General features: G+C 47.1%; 1 long non-coding RNA gene across 1 annotated transcript in view; it reads right to left on the bottom strand.

The window, feature by feature from the left end:
- Window positions 1-671: 671 nt before the first annotated feature.
- The window catches only part of LOC147109689 (uncharacterized), a 50777-nt gene continuing 31842 nt past the window's right edge, over window positions 672-19606 (bottom strand). The window contains exons 3-5 of the long non-coding RNA XR_015080336.1: window positions 19252-19369; window positions 13639-13684; window positions 672-5309 (exon numbers count right to left, since the gene is read on the bottom strand). This is a non-coding gene — a long non-coding RNA (uncharacterized LOC147109689). The remainder of the gene's footprint in view (window positions 5310-13638; window positions 13685-19251; window positions 19370-19606) is intronic.

The following is a 19606-nucleotide window of genomic DNA, read 5'->3' as shown; positions in this document are numbered from 1 at the left end:
GAAGGCAAACGGTATGCTGGCCTTCATAGCAAAAGGGTTAGAATACAGGAACAGGGATACCTTGCTGCAGCTGTACAGGGCACTGGTGAGACCACACCTCGAGTACTGTGTACAGTTTTGGTCGCCTCATCTGAGGAAGGATGTTCTTGCCATGGAGGGGGTGCAGCGGCGATTCACCAGGCTGATACCAGGAATGGCGGGAATGACCTATGAGGAGAGACTATGTAGTTTAGGGATGTACACACTGGAGTTTAGAAGATTGAGAGGGGACCTCATAGAAGTGTATAAAATTCTGACAGGTCTAGACAGACTGGATGCAGAAGGAATGTTTCCCTTGGCGGGTGAGAACAGAACTAGAGGACATAATTTAAGGATAAGGGCTAAACCATTTAGGACAGAGATGAGGGGGAATTTCTTCACTCAGAGAGTGGTGAACCTGTGGAACTCATTGCCACAGAGGGCAGTGTACGCCAGCTCATTAAATATATTTAAGAGGGAATTAGATATATTTCTACGGGCAAAAGGGGTTAAGGGTTACGGAGAGAAGGCGGGGACGGGATACTGAATTAAAGGATCAGCCATGATCTCATCGAATGGCGGAGCAGGCACGAAGGGCCGAATGGCCTACTCCTGCTCCTATCTTCTATGTATCTATGTATCTATGTATGCCATTTGCCTTCCTTGCTGTACCTGCATGCTAGCTTTCTGTGTTTCTTGCATGAGGACACCCAAATCTCTCTGAACACCAACATTTGAAAGTTTCTCACCATTTAAAAAACATTCTGTATTTCTATTCTTCCTACCAAAGTGAATGACCTCACATTTCCCTACATTATACATTAAGGATGCCACCTTACTGCCCACTCATTTAGTCTATCTACATCCCTTTGCAGACTCTTTGTCTTCTCACAGCTTACTGTCCCATCTAGCTTTATATCGTGAGCAAACTTGGATACATTACTCAATCCTTTCATCTAGGTCATTAATATAGATTGTAAATAACAGAGGCCTCAACACTGATCCTTGCAGTACAGCCTGCCAACCTGAAAAAGATCCGTTTATCCCCACTCTCTGTTTCTGTCAGTTAACCAATCCACTATCTATGCTACTATATTACCCCCAACCCCATGAGCCTTAATCTTGTGTAATAACCTTTTATATGGCACCTTATCGAATGCCTTTTGGAAATCCAAATATACTACATCCACTGGTTCCCCTTTATCTACCCTGCTAGTTACATCCTCAAAAAACTCAAATAAATTTGTCAAACATGATTTCCCTTTCATAAAACCATGTTGACTGCCTAATCATGTTATGATTTTCTAAGTGACTTGATACCACTTCCTTAACAATGGATTCCAGCATTTTCCTGACTGAAGTCAGGCTAACTGGCCTGTAGTTCCCTGTTTTTTTCTTTCCCTCCTTTCTTGAATAGCTGTGTTACATTTGCGATCTTCCAATCCGCTGGGACCATTTCAGAATCTAGGGAATTTTGGAAGGTCCAAACTAATGCATCCACTATCTCTTCAGCCACCTCTTTTAGAACCCTAGGGTGTAGGCCGTCAGGTCCAGGGGATTTGCCGGCTTTTAATCCCATTAGTTTCTCTAGTACTTTTTCTCTACTTATATTAATTACGTTAAGTTCCTCACCCTCATTAGACCCTTGTTTCCCTACCATTTTTGGTATGCTTTTTGTGTCTTCTACTGTGAAGACAGATACAAAATATTTGTTTAATCTTTCTGCCATTTCCTTATTCCCCATAATAATTTCTCCTGTCTCAGCCTCTAAGGGACCAACGTTTACTTTTGCTACTCTTTTCCTTTTTACATACTTTTACAATCTGCTTTTATATTTCTTGCTAGTTTTCTCTTATATTCTATTTTTTCCCTTTTTAATCAATGTTTTGGTCAACCTTTGCTGGTTTCTGAAACTCTCCCAATCCTCAGGTTTATTATTATTCTTTGCAACATTATAAGCTTCTTCTTTCAATGTAATGCTATCCTTAGCTTCTTTAGTTAGCCACGGTTGGATCACTTTTCCTGTGGAGTTTTTGTTTCTCAATGGAATGTATTTTTGTTGAGAATTATGAAATATTTCTTTAAATGCTAGCCACTGCTTATCTACCACCATACCTTTTAATCTATTTTTCCAGTCTACCTTAGCCAACTCGCCCCTCATACCTATGTAATTGGCTTTATTTAAGTTTAAGACTCTAGTTTTGGACTTAGGCAAGTCACTCTCAAAATTAATGTGAAATTCTATCATATTATGATCACTCTGCCCCAGAGGATCCTTTACTATGAGATTGCTAATTAACCCTGTCTCATTACACAATACAAGATCTAATATAGCCTGTTCCCTTATTGGTGCCATGACATTGTTCTCGGAAACTGTCCCGAATGCATTCCATGAACCCGTCCTCCAGACTACCTTTGCCAATTTGATTTGTCCAGTCTATATGAAGATTAAAGTCCCCCAAGATTATTGCATCACCTTTGTTGCAAGCTCCTAAAATTTCTTGATTAATATTCTGTCCAACGGTATAACTACTGTTAGGGGGCCTATATACTACTCCTACCAGAGTTTTCTGCCCCTTGTTATTCCTTATCTCCACCCATACTGATTCTACTTCCTGATCTTCCGAGCTGAGATCCTTTCTCGCTACTGTTCTTATGTCATCCTTTATTATCAGGGCTACTCCCCCTCCTTTTCCATTCCGCCTGTCTTTTTGAAACGTCAAGTACCCTGGAACATTTAGTTCTCAACCTTGGCCACCTTGCAACTATGTCTCTGTAATGGCTATTCGATCAAACCCATTTATCTCTATTTGTGCCACCAGTTTGTCTATCTTATTACGAATGTTTCACGCATTCAAATAAAGAGCCTTTAATTTAATTTTTTTACCATTATTCCCTACTTTGACCTTATTCTCTGCTGCACTGCTACCATTAAACTCTCTGTCCCCTCCTGTCACTCTGCTTATTTTTACCCAAATCACAACACTGCTCTATTGCCTTGACCTTTCTCTTTAGATTTCTAAATTTCCCCTCACCTGACCCCACCCCCCACTTTTTTAGTTTAAAGCCCTATCTACAGCCCTAGTTATTCAATTCGCCAGGACGCTGGTCCCAGCCCGGTTTAAGTGGAGCCCGTCCCGACAGAACAGCTCCCTCCTTCCCCAGTACTGGTGCCAGTGCCCCATGAATTGAAACCCCTTTTTCCCCATACCACTCTTTGAGCAACGCATTTAACTCTCTGATGATCTGCTTGACCCTATGCCAATTTGTGCGTGGCTCGGGTAGTAATCCAGAAATTATTACCCTTGTGGTTCTGCTTATTAATTTAGACCCTAGCTCCTCAAACTCTCTCAGCAGAACCTCATTCTTAGTTCTACCTATGTCGTTGGTTCCTACATGGACCATGACAACTGGATCCTCCCCCTCCAACTCCAAGTTCTTCTCCAGCTGCGAGGAGATATCCTTAACCCTGGCACCGGGCTGGCAACACAGCCTTCGGGACTCTCTTTCGCGGCTGCAGAGAACAGTATCCCCCTGACTATACTGTCCCCTACTACTACCACATTCCTTCCTTCTCCCCCCACTTGGAAGGCCCCCTGTACCACAGTGCCACGGTCAGTTTGCCCATGCTCCCTGCAGTCCTTTACCTCATCCATACAGGTAGAAAGTACCTTGTACCTGTTGGACAAGGTCCAGGGCTGAGTCTCCTCCATCCACTACATCCTGGGTCCCCATACCTTCCTGACTCGCAGTCACACCCTCCTGTCCCTGACCACTGAAACTCTGAAGTACTACTTAACCTAAAGGGTGTGACTGCCTCCTGGAACAAAGTGTCCAGGTACCTCGCCACCTCCCTGATGCATCGCTATGTCTGCAGCTCGTACTCCAGCTCAACAATTCTGAGCCGAAGTTTCTCGAGTTGCAGACACTTACTGCAGGTGTGGTTGCTCGGCATCGTGATGCTCTCCACAGACTCCCACATGTTGCAGTTAGGACACACCACCTGCCCTGCCATCTCAAACCAAGTTTCATTAATTAATTAATTAGTGAAAGATTTTAATCGATATTTTAGGTTTATTGTTTGATTATTTTATTTAGTTTAAGTTATTAATTTTAAAAGTACTAGCAAGTTACAGTTTCTCAGCTCTTAATTTAACCCCCTTCCCTAACTTAGAGAGCAAAAAAGAGCCATAATACTCACCAACCAATCACCTACCTGCTCTCCTGTGACGTCACTCTTTGTTGTTTTTGAATTGGAGCTCGTGCTGCCGCTGCTTTAATTCAGCTCCACTCTCGGCCGCTCTTTATCCTCTCGCCGCTGCCGCTGCTTTAATTCAGGTCCGCTCTCTATCCTCTCGCCGCTGCCGCTGCTTTAATTCAGCTCCGCTCTCAGGCCGCTCTTTATCCTCTCGCCGCTGCCGCTGCTTTAATCCTGGGTCCTATCCCATTCATTCTCATGGCCAACACAAAAAAGGATTAGTGACTGGCTCCCATGTCCTGTCAATGTCTCTGTGAGATTGGCCATGAGTGAAGCAAATCAATGTTCCCTTTTCTGATTTCCCCTCCCCATTAGGCGAAAAACATCTCCCCAGACAGCTTCATTAGCATCTTGCCCCCTAACTGGCTGTGTCACCAGGCTGCCTAAAACTTAAGTTAACCAACTGTAGGATCCACAGCCACTCGCATCTCCTGCACTGGGCTTCAAAGAGAAACGCAAATCATAGAATCACACAGCACAGGAGGCCAATCAGCCCATCGTGCCGGTGCTGGCTCTTTCAAAGAGCTATCCAATTGGTCTCACACGCCCGCTCTTTCCCCATAGCCCTGCAAATTTTCCTTTTCAAGTATATATCCAATTTCCTTTTGAACGTTACTACTGAATCTGCTTCCACCATCCTTACAGGCAGTGCATTCCAGATCAGAATAACTCACGGGGTAAAAATTCTCCTCATCTCCCCTCTGGGTCTTTTGCCAATTGTCTTAAATCTGTGTCCTCTGGTTACCGACCCTTCTGCCACTGGAAACAGTTTCTCCTTATTTACTCTATCAAAACCCTTCATAATTTTGAACCCCTCTATTAAATCTCCCCTTAACCTTCTCTGCTCTAAGGAGAACAACCCCAGCTTCTCCACATAACTGAAGTCCCTCATCCCTGGTACCATTCTAGTAAATCCCATCTGCACCCTCTCCAAGTTTATTATTAATGGAGAATACTTCAGCAAAAGTAACAAAGATGGTATGTACTAACCTTATCAGATCCATGCAGAAAGTCATTCAGGGCTTGAGGATCACTGGAGCATAGAACAGAAGAGAAGTTTAAATGTTGTGGTTTTATTTACAGAACCCTATCATGAAATGTGCTAGGGAGGGAAAAAACCACAGGAGAATTTTGATCAATTATTTTTCAGACTTCAGGTTAGTTAATCGATGCCCCAATTTGTGTGATATTGATTCATATACATCGGAAATATTCAATGTCTATCTTCCGTTAGTACAGCTACCAAATGTAATCAAAAAGGCTAATGGAATGTTGGTCTTTATCTCAAGGGGGGCTGGAATACAACGTGGAGGAAGTGATGCTTCAGTTCTCCAGTCTTGGTCAGACCCTATCTGGGGTACTGCCTTCAGTTTGGGGCACAGCACCTCAGGAAGGAGACAACAGAAAACGCTGGAAAATCTCAGCAGGCCAGGGCAGCATCGGTGGAGAGAGAAACAGAGTCATCCCTGTTTGGCATAAAAATAAAACAAAAAAGGTGACTCAACCGTGGCTAACAAGGGAAATTAGGGATAGCATAAGATCCAAGGAGAGGACATATAAATTGGCCAGAAAAAGCAGTAAACCTGAGGATTGGGAGCAGTTTAGGATTCAGCAAAGGAGGACAAAGGGATTAATTAAGAAAGGGAAAATAGAGTATGAGAGTAAGCTTGCAGGGAACATAAAAACTGACTGTAAAAGCTTTTATAGATATGTGAAGAGAAAAAGATTGGTGAAGTCAAGCGTAGGTCCCTTGCAGTCAGAATCAGGGGAATTTATAATGGGGAACAAAGAAATGGCAGACCAATTAAATACATACTTTGGTTCTGTCTTCACAAAGGAGGACACAAATAACCTCCCAGAGATGTCGGGGAACATGGGGTCTAATGAGAGGGAGGAACTGAATGAAATCAGTATTTGTAGGGAAATGGTGTTAAGGAAATTGATAGGATTGAAGGCCAATAAATCCCCAGGGCCTGATAATCTACATCCTAGGGTATTTAAGGAAGTGGCCCTAGAAATAGTAGATGCATTGCTGGTCATCTTCCAAAATTCGATAGACTCTGGAACAGTTCCCATGGATTGGAGGGTAGCTAATGTTACCCCACTATTTAAAAAAGGTGGTAGAGAGAAAATGGGGAATTACAGACCGGTAAGCCTGACATCGGTAGTGGGGAAAATGCTAGAGTCCATTATAAAAGATGTAATTGCAGAGCACTTGGAAAACAGTGACAGGATCGGACAAAGTCAACATGGATTTACAAAAGGTAAATCGGCCTGACTAATCTACTGGAATTGTTTGAGGATGTAACTGGTGATATACCTATCAATTCCTCCAATAAAAGGCGAAGAGTTACGAAGGTGACTAAAGGTTTTTATTGACTAAATAACAGAGCCCACTCTCGTGGGTGATCCGATCCAAGCAGGAGGAATACCAGCCAGTCGCTCACCTTTATACCTGGCCTGGTGGGTGGAGCCAAGGCGGAGTCGGCAGTGGTCATCCCAGGTATAGCAGTGTGGCAAGAGGCGACCTCGTACCGTGATACAATAGTGGTCAGTGATACAGTTATAACGAACAGTGGTGAACAGTGCTAACTACTAACAGTGATACGATAGTGAACGTGGTTTACCACATTCACCCCTTGTTTAGAATTAAGTCCGGCGGGGTGAAGTGTACTACCAATTCTGGTAGGTCAGTCTGTCCGGAGGCTTCGTAAGCCTCTCCGATCGCCGCAGCGGTGGTGTTGCCTTATCCGGTGCTGGTGCCTTATCCGGTGTTGATGCTGGTGTTTGCGTGGTCGGCGAGGGCTCGTGGGGTTCCGGCATGCCGTCTACCTGGACTGAGGTTGGGGGGGGTGGTGGCGGTGTTTCCGGATCGGCTGAGGGTGCGAGGTCTCGTAGGGAGACAGTGTCCTCCCGCCCGTCTGGGTACGCCACGTAGGCGTACTGGGGGTTGGCGTGCAGGAGGTTCACCCTCTCGACCAGGGGGTCCGTTTTATGGGTCCTCACGTGTTTCCGCAGCCAGACCGGCCCCGGGGCGGTCAGCCAGGTTGGTAGAGTGGTTCCCGTAGTCGACTTCCTGGGGAAAACGAACATTCGTTCATGGGGGGTGGTGTTAGTGGCCGTGCAAAGTAATGACCGGATGGAGTGCAGCGCTGTCGGGAGGACTTCTTGCCAGCGGGAGGTTGGGAGGCCCTTAGACTTTAAGGCTAAGAGGACGGCCTTCCATACCGTCGCGTTCTCTCTTTCCACCTGACCGTTACCTCTGGGGTTGTAGCTGGTGGTCCTGCTTGCTGCAATACCTCTCTCTAGGAGGAATTGCCGGAGTTCCTCGCTCATGAAGGAGGAGCCCCGGTCGCTGTGTATATAGTTCGGGAACCCGAACAAGGCGAAGAGGGCATTCAGGCACTTAATGACCGTGCTACTGGTCATGTCGGGGCAGGGGAAGGCAAAGGGGAAACGGGAGTACTCATCAACGATGTTGAGGAAGTACACATTACGGTCAGAGGACGGGAGGGGCCCCTTAAAGTCGATGCTCAGGCGCTCGAAGGGGCGGGTGGCCTTGATCAGGCTTGCTCGGTCCGGCCTATAGAAGTGCGGTTTGCACTCCGCACAGGTCTGGCAGTTCCTGGTCATGGTCCTGACCTCCTCGATGGAGTAGGTCAGGTTGCGGGCCTTAATGAAATGGTAGAGTCTGGTGACTCCGGGGTGGCAGAGCTGGTCGTGGAGGGTCTGAAGCCTATCGATATGCGCGCTGGCGCATGTCATTCGTGAAAGGGCATCAGGGGATTCGTTCAGCTTGCCTGGCCGGTACAAGATCTCATAATCGTAGGTGGAGAGCTCGATTCTCCATCTCAAAATCTTGTCATTCTTGATTTTGCCCTTCAGCTTGTTATTAAACATGAAAGCCACCGAACGCTGGTCGGTGAGGAGGGTAAATCGTTTGCCTGCCAGGTAGTGCCTCCAGCGCCGTACTGCCTCCACGATCGCCTGGGCCTCTTTCTCGACCGACGAATGTCGGATCTCGGGGCCCTGTAGGGTCCTTGAGAAGAAGGCCACTGGCCTCCCCTCCTGGTTTAGGGTGGCGGCTAAGGCGAAGTCGGATGCGTCGCTCTCCACCTGAAAGGGGATGGACTCGTCCACTGCGTGCATCGTGGCCTTGGCTATGTCTCCCTTAATGAGGGAGAAGGCCGCGCACGCCTCCTCCGTGAGGGGGAAGGAAGTGGCTTTCAGGAGGGGTCTGGCTTTGTCCGCGTAATTGGGTACCCATTGGGCATAGTAGGCGAAAAGCCCCAGGGTTCTCCTAAGTGCTTTAGGGCAGTGGGGGAGGGGTAGCTCCATGAGGGGGCGCATTCTTTCTGGGTCGGGGCCGATGATTCCGTTCTCCACTACGCAGCCGAGGATGGCAAGGCGCGTGGTGTTAAACACGCATTTCTCCTTATTGTAGGTGAGGTTCAGCCGTTGGGCCGTACGGAGGAATTTCTCCAGATTCGCGTCATGTTCCTGCCGGTCGCGGCCGCAGATAGTGACGTTATCTAGGTAGGGGAATGTAGCCTGCAGTTCGTTCCGGTCAACCATCTGGTCCATCTCCCTTTGGAAGACCGAGACCCCATTAGTGACACCGAAGGGGACCCTAAGGAAGTGGTATAGGCGCCCATTCGCCTCGAAGGCGGTATACTGGCGGTCCTCAGGGTGGATAGGGAGTTGGTGGTAGGCCGACTTCAGGTCGATGGTCGAGAATACTTTATACTGTGCAATCTGATTGACCATGTCAGATATGCGGGGGAGGGGGTATGCGTCCAGCTGGGTATATCTGTTTATGGTCTGGCTGTAGTCGATGACCAGGCGGTTTTTATCGCCGGTCTTTACGACTACGACCTGGGCACGCCAGGGGCTGCTGCTCCCCTCGATAATGCCCTCTTTCAGGAGGCGCCGCACCTCAGAGCTAATGAAGGCTCTGTCCCCGGCGCTATACCGCCTGCTTTTGGTAGCGACGGGTTTGCAGTCAGGGGTAAGGTTAGCAAACAGAGAGGGTGGCGGGACCTTGAGGGTGGAGAGGCTGCAGGTGTTACGCGGTGGGCGGTTTAACATTTGCTGGTTGTTGACTGTGAGTGGGGGGAGGGGTCCACCGTATGCTAGGGTTACGCTTTGGAGGTGGGATTGGAAGTCCAGCCCTAGTAGGACGGCAGCGCAGAGATGGGGGAGGACGAGGAGTTTAAAGTTTTTATACTCCGTGCCCTTAACCGACAGGGTCACGACACAGTAGCCGCTGATGTCCGTGGCGTGGGACCTCGATGCCATCGAGATTCGGCTGCGCGTTGGTAGGACAGAGAGGGAGTAGTGGCTCACCGTGTCTGGGTGGATGAAGCTCTCCGTGCTTCCGCTGTCGAACAGGCAGGTCGTGGCGTGGCCGTTCACTTTGATGTCCATCATTGACTTGGACAGATGGTGCGGGCGGGCTTGGTCCAGGGTGACGGAAGCTAGTGTGTAGCTGAGCGAGTCGTTGTCATCTGCGGGCGAGGCGGTCGGGCGTGGTGAGTAAAATGGCGTCTCCCACGAGGTAGGGCCCCATGAGGCACTATTGGGGTCGGTTGCCTTAATCAAAGATGGCCGCCCCCATGACTCATGTGTGGGGATGCTGGCCTCAGTTGCCCTAAACAAAGATGGCCGCCCCCATGACTCATGTGTGGGGATGCTGGCCTCAGTTGCCCTAAACAAAGATGGCCGCCCCCATGACTCATGTGTGGGGATGCTGGCCTCAGTTGCCCTAAACGAAGATGGCCGCCCCCATAGTTCGCATGCGGCACTGCTGGCCTCTGAGGATCCGCTCCTGCAGGCCTTGGAGAAGTGGCCTTTCTTCAGGCAGGTTTTACATATGGAGTTCTTGGCTGGGCAGCGCGACCTCGGGTGCTTCTCCTGGCCACAAAAAAAACAGCCGGCGGCCCGATCGCGGATGCCCGATGTCGGGGCCGGTGCCGGGGGTGGCGGGGCCGGTCGGGTCCGGGACGCCGACGCAGAGGTAGGTCCCGGGGGCGGCGCTGGGAAGGGTGCTGTGGTAGGGGTCGGGCCCGAGTCCCAGGGTCGCGAGCAGTACCTGGTGAATGCTTCCTGATCTTGGTGGGCCACTTCCAGGGAGATAGCGAGGGCTTCAGCTTTTTCCATGCTGAGGTCTTTAGCTTCCAGCAGTCTTTGCCGTGAGTACTCGGACCGTAGGCCTTTCAGGAATGCGTCGCGGATATTATCTTCAGTATTTTCGGCTGCCGACACCGATTTAAACTCACAGTTCCTGGCGAGTGCATATAGCGCCTGTGAGAATTCGGCTACTGATTCTCCTGGCTGTTGCGGCCGTGATCTTAGGAGGTGCCTAGCGTACATGTAGTTTACCGGGGTCCGGTACTTCTGTTTCAGCAGGTTGATGGCGGTCTCGTAGGTAGTCATGTCCTCGATGAGAGTGTATACTCTCGGGCTCAGTTGTGCCTGCAGGACACTTAGTTTGGATGCCTGAGGGACGCTGGATTCTCTCAGGTATGATTCGAAGCAGACCAGCCAGTGTTTAAAGTCTGCGGCTGAGTTTGCTGCTCGTGGGTTCAGGTCCAGGTACGGCGGTCTGAGGGCTCGCAGCCAAGCTGGCTGGTGTGGCTGTGCTCCTGGGAGCTGCGCTGGTGGCTCCTCCGCCGGTTGTGACTCGTTGTCGGACATCATTAAATTTAGTCAATAAAATTGATATACCTATCAATTCCTCCAATAAAAGGCGAAGAGTTACGAAGGTGACTAAAGGTTTTTATTGACTAAATAACAGAGCCCACTCTCGTGGGTGATCCGATCCAAGCAGGAGGAATACCAGCCAGTCGCTCACCTTTATACCTGGCCTGGTGGGTGGAGCCAAGGCGGAGTCGGCAGTGGTCATCCCAGGTATAGCAGTGTGGCAAGAGGCGACCTCGTACCGTGATACAATAGTGGTCAGTGATACAGTTATAACGAACAGTGGTGAACAGTGCTAACTACTAACAGTGATACGATAGTGAACGTGGTTTACCACAACTGGTAGAATAGATAAGGGAGAACCAGTGGATGTGATGTATTTGGACTTTCAGAAGGCTTTCGATAAGGTCCCGCATAAGAGATTAGCGTGTAAAGTTAAGCACATGGGATTGGGGCCAAGGTACTGACTTGGAGAGAGAACTGGTTGGCAGACAGAAAGCAAAGAGTTGGAATAAACTGGTCTTTTTCCGAGTGGCAGGCAGTGACTAGTGGGGTGCCGCAGGGATCGGTCCGAGGACCCCAGCTATTCACAAAATATGTTAATGATTTAGATGAGGGAACTAGATGTAATATCTCCAAATTTGCAGACGACACACAGCTGGGTGGGCGTGTCTGCTGTGAGGAGGATGCCGAGATGTGAGGTTATCCACTTTGGTGGCAAAAACATGAAGGCAGATTATTATCTGAACAGCAATAGATTGGAAGAAGGGGAAGTGCAACAAGACCTGGGTGTCCTTGTGCACCAGTCACTGAAGGTAAGCATGCAGGTGGCAGCAGGCGGTTAAGAAGGCAAATTGTATGTTGGCCTTCGTAGCGAGAGGATTCGAGTACAGGAACAAGGATATCTTGCTGCAGTTGTACAGGGCCGTGGTGAGTATTGTGTGCAGTTTTGGTCGCCTTATCTGAGGAAGGATTTTCTTGCCATGGAGGGAGTGCAGTGAAGATTCACCAGACTGATACCTGGGATGGCAGGAATGACGTATGAGGAGAGATTGGGTCGATTGAGCTTATACTCGCTGGAGTTTAGAAGAATGAGAGGGGATCTCATTGAAACTTATAAAATTCTAACAGAACTAGACAAACTAGACGCAGGAAGGATGTTCCCCATAGCGGGGGAGTCCAGAACCAGAGGTCACAGTCTAAGGATAAGGGGTAAGCCATTTAGGACAGAGATGAGGAGGAATTTCTTCACCTAGAGGCACAGAAGGCAGTTGAGGCCAATTCATTAAATATATTCAAGAAGGAGTTAGATATATTTCTTAAGGCTAAAGGAATCAAGGGATATGGGGAGAAGGCCGGGACAGGGTACTGAGTTTGGATGATCAGCCATGATCTCATTGAATGGCGGAGTAGGCTCGAGCGGCCGAATGGGCTACTCTTGCTCCTATCTTCTATGTTTCTATGACGTTTTGTCAGAACTGGAAAAAATTAGGAAATGGAAAGCAGGTTTGGGGGGAGGGGATGAAAGAACAAAAAGGAAGGTCAGTGATAGGATAGGAAGCAGGCGAGATTAAGAGACATTGAGAGACATTAAGAGATATTCAAGGCGAAGGGAGGTGGTAATAGGACAGGTTAAGGAATAAAGGATGGCTCTAGACGGGGTGTGAATTGAGCTAGCTGAATGAAGGACAGCTGCCATGTGGGAGGGAAGAAGAAAAAAGGCCAAACAAAAATTGTGGATAAAAAAAAAGAAAATGTATATATATGATAGGGGCCGAGGTTATGATCTGAAATTGTTGAACTCTATGTTGAGTCCAGAGGGCTGTAGAGTGCCTAATCGAAAGATGAGGTGCTGTTCCTCGAGAGGACATTGGAGGGGTGCAGTGCAGATTCACCAGAAAGATACCGGGGCCTAAAGGATTAAATTATGAGAAGAGGTTTGGTTGCATAAACTTGGCCTGTATTCCCTTGAGTTTCGAAGGTTGACGGGTGTTCTGATCGAGGTATTTAAAATGATAAAAGGTTTCGATAGGGTAGATACAGAGAAACTACTTCCTGTCGTGGGGGCGTCCAGAACAAGGGGGCACAATCTTAAAATCAGAGCCAGGCCATTCAGGAGTGATGGCAGGAAGCACTTTCCCACACAAAGGACAGTGGGAATCTGGAACTCTCTCTCTCTCAAAAGGCTGTGGATGCTGGGGGACAATTGAAAATTTCAAAGCGGAGATGGATAGATTTTTATTAGGTAAGGATACGGAGCAAGGGTGGGTAAATGGAATTAAGGTACAGATCAGTCATGATCTAATTCAATGGAGGAATAGGCTCGAGGGGCTGAATGGCCTCCTCCTGTTCCAATGTCCTATGTTCCTATATTATAGTTGCTGCTTTAACTGCATCCATTCATTTGCTGCCCAGCACTGAATTTTAGACTTCATTTCCAATTCCCAGCTGCCAATTAATTCCACTTAATTAATTAATTGCATTGAAGCTGATATTTTACAATTGCCAGACCCCGTGGACTGGGGCTGGAATTACAAAGTTTGAAATGCACTTCTAACTATTTAGTTAAATCACCTGACAAAAAAATCTTAAAAACACTGATATAAACAGAGACTTGAGTTTATCCTTTTGATAAAACGTCTTTAATAATGAGACAAACTTACCAAATAACATCCAGCAAACACCTGCCATCTTCATCATCCATGACAACTGTGGAGAAAGACGCTGAGTCCATGAAAAGAATAATTGTTCAGATTCTCCAACAATTATGACATGCTTGTGTCATACCTCAATTCATAGGAATTTCTATTTTTAAATCTATATTTTGCATACATATACCTATATAAAATATATATATTTTTAAAAACAATTGTATTGAAACAGCGCCTTTAACATCGTAAAACATCCCAAATGCGCTTCACAGGAGTGTTATAAAATAAAATTTGACACCGAGCCACATAAGGAGAAATTAGGGCAGATGACCAAAAGCTTGGTCAAAGATGTAGGTTTTAAGGAGCGTCTTAAAGGAGGAAAGAGGTAGAGAGGCGGCGAGGTGGAAAGGTTTATGGAGGGAATTCCTGAGCTTAGGGCCTTGGCAGCTGAAGGCACGGCCACCAATGGTTGAGCGATTAAAATCAGGGATGCTCAAGAGGGCAGAAATAGAGGAGCGCAGAGATTGTAGGGTTGGAGGAAGTTAGAGATAGGGAGGGGCGAGACCATGGAGGGATTTGAAAACAAGGATAAGAATTTAAAAAAAATTAATTGAGGCATTGCTTAACCGGGAGCCAATGTAGGTCAGCGAGCACAGAGGTGATGGGTGAATAGGACTTGGTGCGCGTTAGGACATGAGCAGCCAAGTTTTGGATGACCTTAAGTTTATGCAGGGTAGAATATGGGAGGCCAGACAGGAATGTGTTGGAATAGTCAAGTCTAGAGGTCGCAAAGGCATGGATGAGGGTTTCAGCAGCAGATGAGCTGAAGCAGGGGTGGAGTCAGGTGATGCTATGGAGGTGGAAATAAACTTATTAATGTGATGGTCATCGAGCCCAGAGAGTGAAACTAGATATTGTAACATTGAGACTGCACAGTGGGGGCAGAACATACGAACACACAAAAACGATGGGCAGGAAAGACCAGCTGGTCCATCAAGTCTGCCCTACATTCATGATGGCTGGAGCATCATAACTAAACACTTCTCCATTTCCCTTCCCTCCTTGCACCCATGTAATTTCCAGGGAGAGGCAAAAAAAAGAGAAAAATACTCAGGGCAAATAAGAGAAAACAAACTCTGGAAAATTCCTCTCCGACCCCCTCAGGCGTTGAAACCAGTCCAGTGCACTGTACACTGTACCACACACACCAGGAAGGACCCAGGTTAGATTCCTAGTCTGTGCTGAGTTAGCTAATCTCAGGCAGGAGAGAGGTAGGGGACTAGCAGTGTTCCTGGGCCAGGGAGAAGGAATAAAATCCAGTTATCGCTCTCTCGACTCCAGTGACTCTGTTGTAAAGTAAGAACATGTATATAAACGCCGGATGAGGAGAAGTCTGGACTCAACTGCAATGGCTGAACAGCCTGCTGACATTTTTTTTTCAGGCATACAAATGGACAATTAAGGGACGTACTGGAGACCACTGATACCCTCAACGAGCAAAAACTACCATCTTCAGGAGAGACGGGAGCACATTGGTAAAGAACATAGGAACAGGAGGAGGCCATTCAGCTCCTCGAGCCTGTTCCGCCATTCAATTAGATCATGGCTGATCTGTATCTTAACTCCATCTACCCGCCTTGGTTCCACAACCCTTAATACTCTTACCCAACAAAACCTATCAATCTCAGACTTGAAAGCTCCAATTGACCCCCAGCATCCACAGCTTTTGGGGTGGGGCGGGGAGCGGGGGGGGGAGGGAAAAGGAGTTTTCCAGATTTCCACTACCCTTTGTGTGAAGATGCGCTTCCTGACATCACCCCGGAAAGGCCTTGCTCTAATTTTAAGGTGAGGCGCCCTTGTTCTGGACTCCCCCACCAGAAGAAATTGTTTCTCTACCCTATCAAATCCTTTAATCATCTTGAACACCTCAATTAAATCACCCCTTAATCTTTTATACGCAAGGGAATACAAGCCTAGTCGATGCAAATTGTCGTCATAATTTAACTATTTTAGCCCCGGTATCATTTTGGTGAATCGGCACTGCACCCCCTCCAAGGACAATATATTCTTTGAGGTGCAGTGCTCAGAACTGAGAGTACTCCAAGAAAAAGAAAACCTTACCATTGAAAGATGTATGGGGTTGGCTGGGCTCCCTACCTCTTCCTAGTATGCAAGCCTTACTCTCACTCCCTTGTCTTAGGTGTTAGCCCAGTTTTGCTGAGAGACACAATCCTTGTATTAAAACTGACGTTAAATCAAACCCTCTCACATATAGGTGTGTTGGTAATATTGATCAATGTGCTGCTTCATTTTTATTTGAAGTTTAGAAATCCCTGGTATCCGAGCAAATCTAATTTTATTTCAAACTTCATCTCTGGTATTTAAATGAAGGACTAAAACAGTCTCCGTGAAATGGTTGCCAATAATGAAGAGTCAGACACATAGAGCTGGATTTTCATTGAGGAGGCATGTAGGAGGCGGGACTACAACTTTCGGGGTTGTAGTCCCGTCTCCATCGAGTTCTAGCCAACCCACGTGATTTTGACTTGATTGACTTTGTTGAGCCCGTCACAGATTGATATTTCATCTGTCAAGACCGTTGACAGATGAAATGTCAGCGTTCGACAGCTGTTTGAAGCTGTCAAACACTGACAATCTGTGCTCCAAGTTAATTCCTTCCTGTCAGGATGATTTAGAGATCTCCCCGGAACAGAAAGCTGAATGCTACAATTTTTGACAGCTCGCAGCCATTCTGCTTTCTGTGCCGGTGAGATGAGGGACTCCCGAGACCTGAAGGAAGGAAGGCTGTAAAGGTAAGTAAAGGTATGTAAAACTTATTTAAACACTTTACACACACCAAACACACTTACCTCTGCACTCATGCACCCATCACTCACCTGAACACTGGACATCTCGACCCCTCCAAGCCCTTCATCCCGACGGTCTGCCTCTTCTAACTTGGCGTGGTTTGGAGCCGTCGGGAATCCCACACTTCAACATTAAAAATAGGGATTAGGCTAAAAACTGCCTGTTAACTACCTGTTAACAGGCAGTTAATTGGTGCTAATCCCCTTCCTGCCTTGGGGAGGCGGGTCCCAGTGCGGGTCGGGTACCCGCCTCCTTTGAAACTGGCATGGAGGCAGGTTGGGGGTGGGATGGGGTCGGGACCCCCGATTTCAGGATTTTAAACCCCCACACGCCTCCAATCCCGCCTCCACGGCCCAATGAAAATCCTGCCCATAGAGTTACTTCAAATAGTAAAAGAATAGTCAAAAGAAGGGTGGGACTGATTAAAAGCCAAAAAGTAGCTATTCTTGTGGAGGCAGAGGGCATGGCTGAGGTACTAAATGACTTTGCGTCTGTCTTCACTAAAGAAGAGGATGCCGCCAATGTAGCAGTAAGGGTGGAAATTGCAGAGGCTCTGACCATAATCTTCCAATCCTCCTTAGATACAGAGATGGTGCAAGAGGACTAGGGTATTGCAAATGTTACACCCATGTTCAATAAAGGGGAGAGGGATAAACCCAGTACTACAGGTCAGTCAGCCTAACGTCGGTGGTGGGGAAACTTTGAAAGACAATAATTTGGGACAAAATTAACTGGCATTTGGAAAAATATGGGCTAATAAATTAAAGTCAGTATGGATGTGTTAAAAGCAAATTGTGTTTGACTAACTTGATTGAGTTATTTGATGAAGTAACGGAGAGGGTTGATGAGGGTAGTGTGGTTGATGTTGTGTATATGGACTTTCAAAAGGCGTTTGATAAAGTGCCCCATAATAGAATTGTTAGCAAAATTGAAGCCCATGGGATTAAGGGGCAGTGGCTGCATAGATACGAAATTGGCTAATGGACAGAAAGCAGAGAGTAGCGGTGAACGGATGTTTTTCAGACTGGAGGGAAGTATATAATAGTGTTCCCCAGGGGTCGGTGTTGGGACCACTGCTCTTTTTGATATATATTAATGACCTGGACTTGGGTATAGGTGGCATAATTTCAAAGTTTGCAGATGATATGAAACTCGGAAATGTAGTGAACAACAAGGAGGATAGTAACAGACTTCAGGAAGACATCGACTGACTGGTGAAATGGGAATGCACATGGCAGATGAAACTTAATGCAGAGGAGTGTGAAGTGATTCATTTTGGTAGGAAGAATGGGGAGAAGCGATATGAACTAAATGGTACAATTTTAAAGGGGGTGGAAGAACAGAGAGACCTGGGGGTGTATGTACACAAGTCTTTGAAGGTAGCAGGACAAGTTGAGAAGGCTGTTAAAAATGCATACAGGATCTTTGGCTTTATAAATAGAGGAATAGAGTACAAAAGCAAAGAGGTTCTGCTAAACCTTTATAAAACACTGGTTAGGCCTCAGCTATTGTGTTCAATTCTGGGTGTCACACTTTAGGAAGGAAGTCATGGTCTTAGCAAGGATGCAGAGGAGATTTACAAGAATGATTCCAGGGATGAGGGACTTCAGTTACTTGGATAGACTAAAGAAGCTGGAGTTGTTCTCCTTAGAGCAGAGAAGGTTAAGAAGAGATTTGATTGAGGTGTTCAAAATCATGAACAGTTTTGATAGTATAAATAAGGAGAAACTTTCCAGTGGCAGAAGGGCTGGTAGCCACAGATTTAAAATAATTGGCAAAAGAATCAGAGGTGACGTGAGGAAGAAAACAATTACACAGCGAGTTGTTGTGATCTGGAATGCACTGCTTGAAAGGGTGGTGGAAGCGGATTCAATAGTAACTTTCAAAAGGAAATTGGAAAAATACTTGAAAGGGAAACATTTTGCAGAGCTATGGGGGAAGAGCGGGGGAGTGGGACTAATTGGATAGCTCTATCAAAGAGCTGGCACAGGCATGATGGACCAAATGGCCTCCTTCTCTGCTGCATGATTCTAAGAGTTGATATTTATTTCCTTTCGTATAAAAATGTTCAAATAATTTATCCCAAAATGGAAAATAACGAGCTTCAACAGCAATCTACTTCACTACAAGAAACTCTTTCTTATCCGGCACCAACGAGACCGGTGTGGTGGCGGTTGATCAAAAAGTCCGGATTACAGAGAGGTATACTTACCAAGGCACGAGAGCCCTGTACACGGCCACAGGTGCAGGAGCCCCGGTTACACGGCACTTGTGCAGGAGTCCCGGTTACACGGCCACAGATCCAGGAGTCCCTGTTGCACGGCCACAGGTGCAGGAACCCCAGTTACACGGCCACAGATCCAGGAACCCCGGTTACACGGCCACTAATATATAGTAAAACTTACCTGAACCTACTCCTGAATTTTGCTGGTTAAGAGAGATTTCCGGTTAAAAGAGAGTTTCCTATATTTGTTAATATTTATGGGATATTCAGGTGTGTTTCCTCCTTTCATCCTTTTCTTTTATCTGTCACCCTCTACCTGGCCAGCAGGATGTGCTAGAGATAGCCAATACTTTGTCTCTTTTCCCCACACACACCCACCCCCCGCACCCCCCAACCCCTTCTCGGAACCCTCTACACATTGGAGGTTTTCTGAATCACATCAGGATAGGTGGTGCCTCCACTGGTACCTCAGGTCATTACTAGAGCACAGCATCACTGCGCCACCTACGCCGACAGACTTAGGTTGCACATACACTGACAGATGCTGTACTCGGGCTCCAGTAGCTGCCCAGAGCAGTGCAGAGTTCAGATCGTGCGGCGGGACGCCAAGTCCAAGGGGTAACGGAAGAGCATGATGTCATCAATGAACCTCTGTTGGCAGACAAAAAAAAACTTGAGTTTCTGTGAAAGTGTCAGAATGAGATGAGGACTTAACACGCTTTGAAAGCTATCCTGAAAGAGGGAGGGGCGTTAGTCCTATACAGTGGGAGAATTTTATGAGCTCCCACAACCCATACAATGCGCGGGGCGGGGGGGCAGTGAGGCCACCCACACCCACCTGACGCTAATAACCCGCTGGATGTTAACCCGGGATTCAGAACTGGAACT

This window comes from Somniosus microcephalus, chromosome 12 (assembly GCF_052327205.1).
Source record: "Somniosus microcephalus isolate GS21.2 chromosome 12, FLI_Smic_1.0, whole genome shotgun sequence".
NCBI lineage: Eukaryota > Metazoa > Chordata > Chondrichthyes > Squaliformes > Somniosidae > Somniosus > Somniosus microcephalus.
This window is presented reverse-complemented; position numbering and strand designations above follow the sequence as displayed.